The sequence below is a fragment of the Dipodomys ordii genome, unplaced genomic scaffold, assembly GCF_000151885.1.
Source record: "Dipodomys ordii isolate 6190 unplaced genomic scaffold, Dord_2.0 Scaffold49, whole genome shotgun sequence".
NCBI lineage: Eukaryota > Metazoa > Chordata > Mammalia > Rodentia > Heteromyidae > Dipodomys > Dipodomys ordii.
Genome location: NW_012267265.1, coordinates 10,735,729 through 10,747,004, shown reverse-complemented (window position 1 = coordinate 10,747,004; position 11,276 = coordinate 10,735,729). Strand labels below are relative to the sequence as shown.

Sequence of the window (11,276 nt, the reverse complement as noted above, 5' to 3'; positions counted from 1 at the left end):
TGCCGCGGCCCCCGCCCGGCCCTTTGACAGGTGTCCCCGCCCGCCGCCGCCGCATCCCTCGGACCCGGGTGGACTCTGGGAGACGCCACCCCGCGTTTGACCTCCAGGGCTCGCTCCCCGGGCCGGGCAGCGGCGGGGAGAAGCCGGCGAGGAGGCACGAAGTTGCTCCGCTCGCCGCTCTGCTCGGACGCACGCACGGGCTCGGTCCGCTTTCTGGGGTGCGCACTCCGGGGAAGAAAGAGGGGGCTCCAGCTTCTCCCCGGGAGGCCGCGCTGGGTGGGTTTCTCTTCGGTCATCTGTGGTCATTTAAAAAGTCATCAGCTTTGGGGATGATGGAGAGACCCCTGGTTGAGGGGTGTTCCCCTCCTTCAGATGAATCAAGACGAGAATGGGGGCTGTCCCCATTTTCATTTCCTATTCCTTTTCTCCTTCCTCTTCCCTTTCCGTTTACCTCTATCATTTTCTTTTTAAAGCACTTTGTTTTATTCCCCAGCACTTCACTGGTCGTTTTGGTTAGGTTTCTGCCGGTCAGATCTTTGTCGGTTGAGCCAGGGTTTGTGACTTGAACGTGAGAACGTTAGACCGGGTGGAAGGGAAGGCAGAGATTCTGCTCTGACTTCTACCTGCATCCTGCTAGAGAACCGAGTGCTACCTTAACAGGAACAGTAGGGTTCTTGGGATCTCTTGTGATAACAAAGCCTCAAGGGCACGATTAGTGTCTGTTTCCTCAGTTCTCTGCTTGAATGGAAGACAGGGTTTAATAATGCAGGGCTGTACCTCCTTTCTGAGCCGCAGTTCATCAAAAGGGTAGGGGAATGTGGATGTATAAACTCCACAGTAGCTGGTAATAAGCTGACCTACTTAAACTTTATAGTTCAAGGAAAAATTGTTAGGCTTGTATATGTGATATTTCAGATCAAAGAATATTACATTCTCAACTTTTCAAGAATTAAATCCTCAACTTTTCCTTTCCTGTTTCCTGGAGACACCATGTTTCCAAGATTAACCCGATCTATCTTCTAATGAACAGGAAATGTGAGGGTAGGAATTTTAATGATGTGTCCTTTATATATACATTATTTAATAATTTTTTTGCAAACACCCCATGTTGGAAGCTCTCAAGCTGGACATAGTAAATAAAAGGATGAAGAAATTTTGCTGGCAATATTGACTGACAGATCTTATGACTTGGAGCAGACATATGAAAATATTTGAAAAATGCATGTTTGTGGTAATTGGCCATTATCTGCATTCTTCTTTGGGTTGGTGCGATTGGCAGTATGGTGTCTTGATAGTAACTGCTCAATTTTTGTGTTTCTCCTCAAATGACGTTCACACAAGATGCTTTGGAAGGGAGATAGCCATTCTATGGATTTTCTCCCATGAATATGATCATTCTTTATTGTAGAATTACTACAATCCTGCTTACATGACTTTGCAGTGGTGTGTGTGGGTGTGTGTGGATATGTGTTGTGGATGCACACATATGTGCATACACATGCACATTCACTTTGCCTGCTTTATGATGGTCAAGAGGCAGGTACTTTGCTTTCCTCTCTTGGTTCCTATTGTGGTCCACACCTCTGTGGTGAAGCAGTTAGATGAACAGGCAGCTTGGTGTTTATGAGAGGGGAAAGGCTAGTTGGCCTCATAATCTTAGCTATTTCTGTCACTGTAATCTGGCCATTTGGGTATCCGTTCAGTAGCCAATTAAGCAAGACAAATAAGATAATCTATTACCTGTCCATCTTCCTCTTCTTAAGAAGACTCTGCAGCACTAAGAACCAATACTCACTGAGTGGTTTTTGTGAGGTCCAAAGAATGTGAGCCAGAGTTCTCCAAACATGCTACAAAGTCTGTTATTGAATCTGGCTCCAACTTGATGAAAGAACTAGATCCTTAATGTGCAGTAAGTACTTTCCTTATTCTAACTAAAACAGAAGTATTTCCCTACATATGTGTGGGTATGTGTATAAAACTTTTATCCCAAATTTTTGTTTTTTAAAATTAGTCTAATCACTTTTAATCAAGTTCACAAATTATTGGAACTTGAACAAGTTATTGTTATAATCAAATATTTTATATTTTTTGTGCCAATACTGGGACTTGAACTCCAGGCCTTTCATTCTCCCTCTCAGCTGATGTTCTACCATTTGAGCCCTGCCTTCACTTCTGACTTTTTGCTGGTTAATTGGGAATAAGAGTCTCATGGATTTTTCTTTTTCTTTTTTTCTTTTTTTTGGGGGTCCGGTCATGGGGCCTGAACGCTGTCCCTCAGCTCTTCAGCTCAAGGCTAGCGCTCTACCACTTGAGCCACAGCACCACTTCCGGATTTTTTTCTTTTTGGCTTATGTGGTACTGAGGAATCAAACCCAGGGCCTCATGCGTGCAAGGCAAGTGCTCTACCACTGAGCCACCTTCCCAGCACCAAGAGTGTCATGGATTTTTCTGCCCAAGGTGGCTTTAAACTGTGACCCTCCAATCTCAGCCTTCTGAGTAGCTAGAATTATAGGAATGAGCCACTGGTACCCAGTCCAAATATCTTCTGATATGTCTGGATTTGGGGAAAAATCATTAGTGGTAATAGAAAATCTTAACACAAAGAGATTTTAGGTCAGTTGGAATGATATTTTAAGATAATAATGGAATCTTTGGTATTTACTGTCAAATTCAATCCCACACTATTCTGAGTCAAGCCAGTTCTAGTAGGTAGGACTCAGAACTTTTACCAAGTAAGAAATGAGCAGTTTCCATAGTATTTATAAATAACCCCCTCTAGATCAGCACTGTCCAGTAGAACTTTCTCCAGTGATGGGAATAATCTGTAAATCCAATACTTAGCCATAAGTCCTATGTGGCTATTGAGCACTTGAAATAAGGCTAGTGCAGTTGAGGGACTCAATTTTAAATTTTATTTAGCTTTAATTAATTTAAATTAATTAAACAGGTTCAATGACTACTGCATTGAACAGAGCAGTTGTAAGTTTCTTCCACTTAGCTCCTATAGAGATATATTTAGTGGCAATTATTCTCTAATTAGAAGGAAGAAAAAAATTTGCATTGATAGTGTTTGGAATTAAGATTTGATTCAGTCATAGAAAAGTTATATAAAAAAGCACTTATATTTAGTCTGAAAAAAGTACTTTTTGCTGAAGTTCAATTCAACTCTTTTTAGTATAGGAGTTTGAACTCAGGGCCTCACACTTACTATACAAGCATTCTACCACTTGAATTATATCTCCAGGCCTTTTTGCTTTAGTTATATTTCATATAGGGTCTTGAGTTCCTACTCAGGCTAGCCTGGACAGAGATCTTCCTATTTACACCTCCCAAGTTGCTGAGATCATAGATATATGCCACTATTCCTAGCAAGAGTTTGCCTATTTAAATTTCCATATCTGCTAGCAAAAAAAAAATCATCACTCAGAGTTATTTGGATATGTGTATGTGTTAATGAACTTAAGAATGATTTGCTCCTTTGCTTTGTAGATGATTCATTGTAGAGTCAGGGCTTCAAGGCAGGAAGGAGAAAAGCAGAGAAAAGTAGAATGTAGGTGGTTATGCACACCTGTTCTTTCCCTAGGCAAATGGTCACAGAGGCCCTGTGAGAAGTCTAACAAATGGGTACTCCTGGCTCAAGGAGCAGCTGGAGGCTGAAACATCTGCTTTGATGGGCCCTTGTTGTCTAATTTCTTTCCTTTAGGCTTCAAGCCCATATTCTCTTACTCAGCCCAGCCTGCAGGGCTTACCAAATGCACTTACAATATAACCTACCATTGCTTTTAGTAAAGCTATTAAAATGGGATTTGATTTAGCTTCTTCCATGTTGTTTCCACTTCAGAACTAATTTGCCTTGATTAAAACCAATATTTTGACAGTGGAGAGGGACATATTTTTAATTAGACCATTTCACAAGACATTGCCTGTCATATTTCTTGAATAAATAACCCTCCCTTACCCAGTGTAGTGAGTGACCTTAGATATTTCTCTCCAGACCAGGGCTCAGGCCAGGTCTTGGGGTATCCCCATATCTGGGGGGAACATTATCCTTAAGAAAATTATTTATAAATGTTCCAAGTGTGCTTAGGGATGCTAAATAAAGTACAGGTTAAAGTAGACCCAATATTGTCTCTGCTCTGAAGATACTAAAATTTATTGTGTATTCTACAAGGGATGCCTGAATAAACTTAGGAAAGTTCCAGATAGATGGATAGATAGATAGATAGATAGAGATATAGATAGATAGATCATCTATATCTATCTCTATAGGTAGAGCATGTTAAAGCTTCAGAAATTAAGCACATATACTGAACTTTTAAAAAATCATCATTGGTGTTTTCAAAATGTTGCTTCATATAGCACTATAGTACTTTTCAAGCTGCAGGTCCTGAATCTTGAGATCAATTCAACCAATGCGGATCAGCAGTTTTCTTATGAGACAGTGTAAAGTACAGCACAGATCTCTGTGTGTCCTTCTTAGGGAATGTTACTAAAGTTGGATAAAACTTTTGGTTCAGCCAGGCACTGGTGGCTCACACCTGTAATCCTAGCTATTAAGGAGGCTGAGATCTGAGAATCGCAGTTCAAAACCAGGCTGGGCAGGAAAGTTGGTGAGACTCTTATTTCCAATAAACCACCAGAAAACTGGAAGTGGCACTAAATGTCGCTTTCATTAATCCCCCATTTTTACTACACTCTACATTATTTATGTTTTCAAAATCAGTTCCTGTCAGTGCCTCATAACATACTTTTAATAAGAGTATGGAGAGTATCTGGGAGTATAGCTCAGGGGTAGGAAATTTGCCCAATATCCTAGGCCCTAGACCATACCCCAGCATGGAAACAAAAAGAAAGAGAGAGAGAGAGACAGAGAGAGAGAGAGACAGAGACAGAGAGAGAGAAAGAAGAAAAGAAAGGCAAAGAAAGAAAGGAAGACAATAGTGTCTTAAGAATTTCTTATCCAATGAGATGTTTTGCATGCTGATTCGTACCTATAATCTTAACTATTCAGGAGTCTGAGATCTGAGGATAGCCATTCAAAGCCAGCCTAGACAGAAAAGTCCACGAAGACTATTTCCAATTAATCACCAAAAAGCCAGAGATAGAGCTCAATGATAGGGAGCGAGCCTTGAGCACAAAGCTTCCAGACAGCATCAAGGCTCTTCATTCAAGCTCAAGGATCAGCAAGCCACTCACAGCACACACACACACACACACGCACACACACACATGTCTTAAAATTGAGACTGGAAGGCTTTTCTTCAGCGCAATCTAGAAAATAAAACATCTAATTCTTTACGGAAGTAGATTTGAGTTTTTCTTTAAAGGCAAACTATAAACGTAACTAATCATTTATCCAGAGACTCTACCAGGTGGACTAGAATAGGTAGCAACTTGCTTTATGCTTACTCCATTTCTTAAATTCAGAAACTGTCTTTGACATCCTAAAATACTGAAGACAATCAGATTTTCTTCAAGGCCACAGAAGCATACATCTTTTCTTTCTGTTTGTTTCTTTATTTGTGCTGGTGCTTGAACTCAGAGCCAGAACATTCATTCTCCTTTAGCTTCTTCACTCAAGGCTGACACTGTACCATGTGAGCCACACTTCAAGGTTTGTTTTGTTTTTTTTTCTGGTTAATTAAGATAAGAATCTTGCAGACTTTTCTGGCTGGCTGGCTTTGAACCACAATCCTCAGATCTCAGCCTCCTCAGTAGCTAGGATTACAGGTATGATGCATCCATCTTGATGTATAGTGACATAATTTTGTCTTAGAATACAAAGGGGTGAGATGAGCTGTCTTTAAAAAAATACACTAAAAGTCCTGTAACACTTTTTAACAAGTGTAGACCAAATTTAAGAAGTAATTGTGCCTGAGGAAATTAGCTTGCAGTTTAAGTGGTATTTTTAATTATGAAGCTATTATAATGAATTTATAATGTCAATCAACTGAATGTAAACATACATGTCTCCAAACCTAGAATAACCTTACAGTTCATCAAGTATTTTATTTTATTTATTAATTTTTGTGTGTATGTCCTGATGCTGGGCTTAACCTCAGGCTCTGGTCACTGTCCTTTAGCATTTTTGCTTAAGACTAGCACTCTACCACTTTAACCATAGTTCTACTCCTAGATTTTTGCTGATTATTGGAAATAAGTCTCATAGACTTTTTTCCCCCATACTGGCTTTGAACCTAAATTCTTAGATCCTCAGCCTCCTGAGTATCTAGGATTACAGGCATGAACCACCAGCCCTTGGTAGACATTTTATTTTCTGAGATGTAGGTCTCTTTCCATTATATTTTGATACTTTTGATGACTTAGCTGTCAATGAAATATTTTAAATGGCATTAATTGGGAGTTTAAAACATAAATCATAATTGTGTGTGGCTAAAATGATAACTACTCTGCTTTTTTTCAATACTGTGGTAGTCAATTATTCCCCTCCTGTTGATTTGTGAATGAATAGATGTTAATGAAGATATATTTGCATCATTATAAAGTAATACAAATACAAATATTACTTTGTGTTTTCTAGAAGAATTTGTACACTAAAATTAGAAGAAATTGGTAATGTCCTGGAGTTCCTAATGGAAATAGATCTTGCAATGTCTCGAATTCTAGTCTTGCTGAACTTAACATGTATTTGTTAGAAACACTAACAACTGGGGCTGGGAAGGTGGCTCAGTGGTAGAGCGCTTGCCTTGCATGCATGAAGCCCTGGGTTCAATTCCTCAGCACCACATAACCAGAAAAAAAGCTGGAAGTGGCACTATGGCTCAAGTGGTAGAGCACTTGCCTTGAGCTGAAGAGCTGAGGGACAGTGCCCAGGCCCAGAGTTCAGGCCCATGACCGGACACCCCCCCCCCCACCAAAAAAAGAAATACTAACAACTCAGATATGTCCATGCATTGTGGAGCAGTGTTAGGGCAACAAGTTTTATTCTTTTTTGGGTAAAGTAAGGAGATCAGGTCTGGCTGGCACCATATTGGCCACATGGTGGATGGTAGGGTCTGGCATCTTGTCTTCATACTGGAGGAAGAAATGCCCTCCTTACCCTGCATGATGAGGGAAGAAAACCCCCCGGCCCATCATTTGCCTCCTAGGTTATGGGTATACCCCTATCCCTGGCGGCAGGGGCAGGCATTTGGCTGATAGGTTACTGAATCTATCAGTGCCTGGGACTGGGAATTTCCTGAGAATCTACCCCTGCACTGACCTATTTAGGCTTGGACCAACCTAACCTCCAGGATGCCTGCCAAGTGTGATTCCGTGATTGTCTCCAGTCATCATGGCATCTCAATTCAGCTCTCCATTGAAGCTGAATTGGCTTGTTGGTATTGTTTTTTATTATTTGTTTCCTCTTTAGCATGTTTCCTAGCTGTCTTATATGTATTTACATGCTGCAGGCCTTTGTAACAACTGGCTGCCTGAGGCCTGTTAATTGTATAATAAAGACTCCAATATTCTATATTTCAAAATGTGGCTTCTGGGATGATTCACCTTACAACATGATATGGACCCACATACCTTGCACTTCAAAAGTACGTTGTTACTGAAAATTTACTCAGTCTTGTCCATGACAGCACAGTGCTGTCTTGTAATTTTAGCAGTGAACACAATTGCTCTTGAGAAAACTGATTATCTTTCTTATGACATTTGGATTGGTGTTTCTCCATATTTGGTTTCAGCTTATAGATGGCACAAAGGAATGGATTACTATTTCATTCATACTCAACCTTTAGTTTACCTTTAGTGTCAAGGTAAAGACAAATATTTTCCATTAACTTATTTGTAGGAAGGATAAGGTAATAATTAATAAAGCACATCCTGGGAGTTCAGCTACTTTGAAGACCGAGCTACTTTGGAGGCAGAGATAAGGGGATTGAAGTTTAAAGACAGCTTAGGTAAAAATAGAATGGAGTCACTGGACTCCATTCTCAGCCAATGGCTAGGTGTGGTAAAATGGACCTGTTATCCCAACAATCAGTGGCTGTGTGAAATATACCTGCTATCCCAACTAAGGGGGAAGTACCAATGGCTAGGCACAATGGTGTGTTATCCCCAGCAACAAGAGGTATGACTCAAGTAGTAGCAAGTTCAAGGCCCTGAGTTTAATCCCTAGCATCACCAAGAAAGAAAAGAGGAAGAGAGGGAGGGAGAGAAGGAAAAAGAGAGAGAGGGAAGAGGAAGGAAGGAAGGAGGGAAGGAAGGAAGGAAGGAAGCAAATCACGGACCACTGCACTGGGAGGAGCAGCAGGCAACCTGGGGCATAGGTTCTCAACCCTTTGTACAGTTAAAAGCACCTGAAGAGCATAGAATAAAGCTGTCTCAGGACAGCTTTTTTTTCCCCCCTGCTGTTCTTCCTTCTTGTTTCTAACAGGTTGAATTCATTTTTATTTACATAGGAACAGAGAATTGTTCTGGATGGTAACCACACCCCTATTGAGCACCCAAGAGCTAGAAAAGGCCTTGGGAAGGCACGTAGTTTATTTCTTAGTCTTGGTCTTGGTATGACTATGGCCTTCTCAGAAGGATGAGACAAGTCCATTCCACTTTCAGTGTATGAATATTTTACATTAGTCCTTGACAAATTGTCTTTCTAGGCCCACTTCACATGGCTCCCAAGTCATTCCTGGAGACTCACTTCAGTCTTTTCTAACAACTCATTTGTTTGCATGTTGCTTATTTATGTCTCTTTCCAGTTAAATCATTGTCTCTTTGTGATTAGAAGTTATATTATGTAATTTTGTTTCATTTCAGAGCATTTGATTGCCCTGGACTCCAGCCACATCCTCTACAGCCACATCCTCTGCTTAAGTATTAACCGGATTGTTTCTACACCAAAAGTGTTTAGCAACTAGCATAGAGACCATGTGCCTTACAAAGCGCATGACATCTACTGTCTTGTGTGTTATGGACTGAGTTTTGATTAATTCACATTTTACTACCTTTGTGTGGCTATTGGACTGCACGGTTGTAGATTGAACATAATGGCTCTGTGTGATTTTGCCTCTTATGCTTTCTGAGATTCTGTGCCCTTCCTGTGAACTGTCCAAACGGACCACTCACTCCTGGCAGACAGAAGTGACAGCAGTTTTTAATGAACTGCTACTTTGGACAGTGCCACATGCCAGGAGGAGCAGCAGGCAACCTGGGGCATAGGTTCTCAGCCCCAACTGCACAGTTAAAACACCTGAAGAGCTATAAAATTGAGCTGCACCCTAGATCATTTAAGTCAGAATCTTGGGAGTTTGGATCTAAATACCAGACTATTTTTTAAAGTGCCCCAGATAATTTTATCATGCTTCCCTAGCTGGTGAGGTAGATCATGTGCCTCCCTGTTCCCACATAGAACCCCAGAAATGCCTTATGGAAATATTTTCCAAGAAATGGGCACACAAAGCCAGAAGCTGGGGGCTCATGCCATAATCTTAACCACTCAGGAGGCTGAGATCTGAGGATAGAGGTTTGAAGCCAGAAAAGTCCCAGGGAGACTCTTATCTCCAATTAACTATTCAAAAACTATAGTGTAACTGTGGCTCAAAGTGGTTGAATGCTAGCCTTGAGCACAAAGGAATAGCACCCAGGCCCTGTGTTCAAGCCCCACATTGACAAAGAGAGACAAAGAGACACGTACAGAGAGAGAGAGAGAGAGAGAGAGAGAGAGGGAGGGAGAGGAAGAAATGGACACACAAAGACTAGTGAACCCCAATATTACCTAAACAGAAAGACTTTGTCTTATCTTCAGTGATGAAGACTTGGATGTTTTTTCCCCTGGCTTCTCTAGCAACAAACACTCACTTAGCCAGCGGGACCACTGTGCCAATTTATAGATTACAGAGGTTAGCTTCAAAACTGATGAGATCTACACTCTTCCAGCTCACATGTCCAGTGGTTTCTATTTATATATACAAAATATATTTATGGAGTGGCCACTGTGTGTTCACTCTAGCAGAGAGATAGTAAACAGTTAGACAGTAGGGTAAATAATAGAAACATCATACGATACTGCAAGACATCCAAAAAGGGATAGACAATATCCATAGGGATTCTGCAAGAATTCCAGAGGTGGTGACAGCCAACCTGAGTCTTGTAGGGTCAGAAGAGTAATCATTTATGTACCATGTGATTTTTTTTGTTGCTTTGTATGTTCCTCCCCTACAGTAAAACCCCTAGTTTCACTGTATTTGATGTCGGTGCTCTGCACCTTGTATATACACTTCTCTAATTTGGGGAGGGGAAGGGAAAAAAACCAAATGCTTAAACAAGGATACAGGTTGACCCATTGTAACAAAGAGATGTACAAGACACTATGTTGAAAATGAACTTTACAACTTCGGGAGTCAGAGGGGTAGTTGTGGAGATGGGAGGGAAGGGATGGTAGGGGAAAACAAAGGAGGAGGCAGCAATGCTCAATAGGAAATGCACTCATTACCTTGCTCACATAACTGTAACCCCTCTGTACAGCTTTTTTTTGGGGCCTGGGCACTGTCCCTCAGCTCTTCAGCTCAAGGCTAGTGCTCTACCACTTGAGCCACAGCACCACTTCCAGCTTTTGCTGCTTATGTGGTGCTGGGGAATCGAACCCAGGGCCTCATGCATGCAAGGCAAGCACTCTACCACTGAGCCACCTTCCCAGCCTTGTACAGCTTTTTTACAATAAAAAAATGTAAAAAAAAAAAAGGGGGGGGATTTTTAAAAAAAGCAGATGCCTCTGGGGTGAGGCTCTGGCTGGCATGTGTCCCTCAGACAGAATGTCATAAGATAGCTCCCTCTTCTCAAAGGCTCCTCCTACTTCAGCAGATATTTTGTGATGCTGGAGATTAGACTCAGGACCTCTAGTTTGTTAGGCAAGCTCAATACCACTTGAACGTTACCTCCATCCCCATTTTTCCTGATTATTTTTGAGGTAGACTCTCACTTTATGCCTGGACCAGCCTGGGCTATGATCCTCTTACCTGTGTTTCCCCGTGTTGGTGGGATGACAGATGCACACCACTGTGCCAAGCGATTATATATCTCCTTTGCCTGGATGACAAGGGCATGGTACTGCACCTAACCACTGGGTGAGATAAAGTCTCACCAACTTCCTTTTTTTGCCTGGGCTGGCCTTGAACCATAAACTTTTGATTTCTATTTCTCAAGTAACTAAGGTTACAGGTTTGAGCCACGGTTGTGGGGCTTGAACTCTGGGCCTGGGTGCTGTCCCTCAGCTCTTCAGCTCAAGGCGAGCGCTCTACCACTTGAGCTACAGCGCCACTTCTGGTTTT

General features: G+C 41.5%; 1 protein-coding gene across 1 annotated transcript in view; it reads left to right on the top strand.

Moving 5' to 3' along the window:
- Tmem150c (transmembrane protein 150C) overlaps positions 1–11,276 on the top strand; it is a 75,627-nt gene that overhangs the window by 748 nt on the left and 63,603 nt on the right. The window lies entirely within an intron of this gene.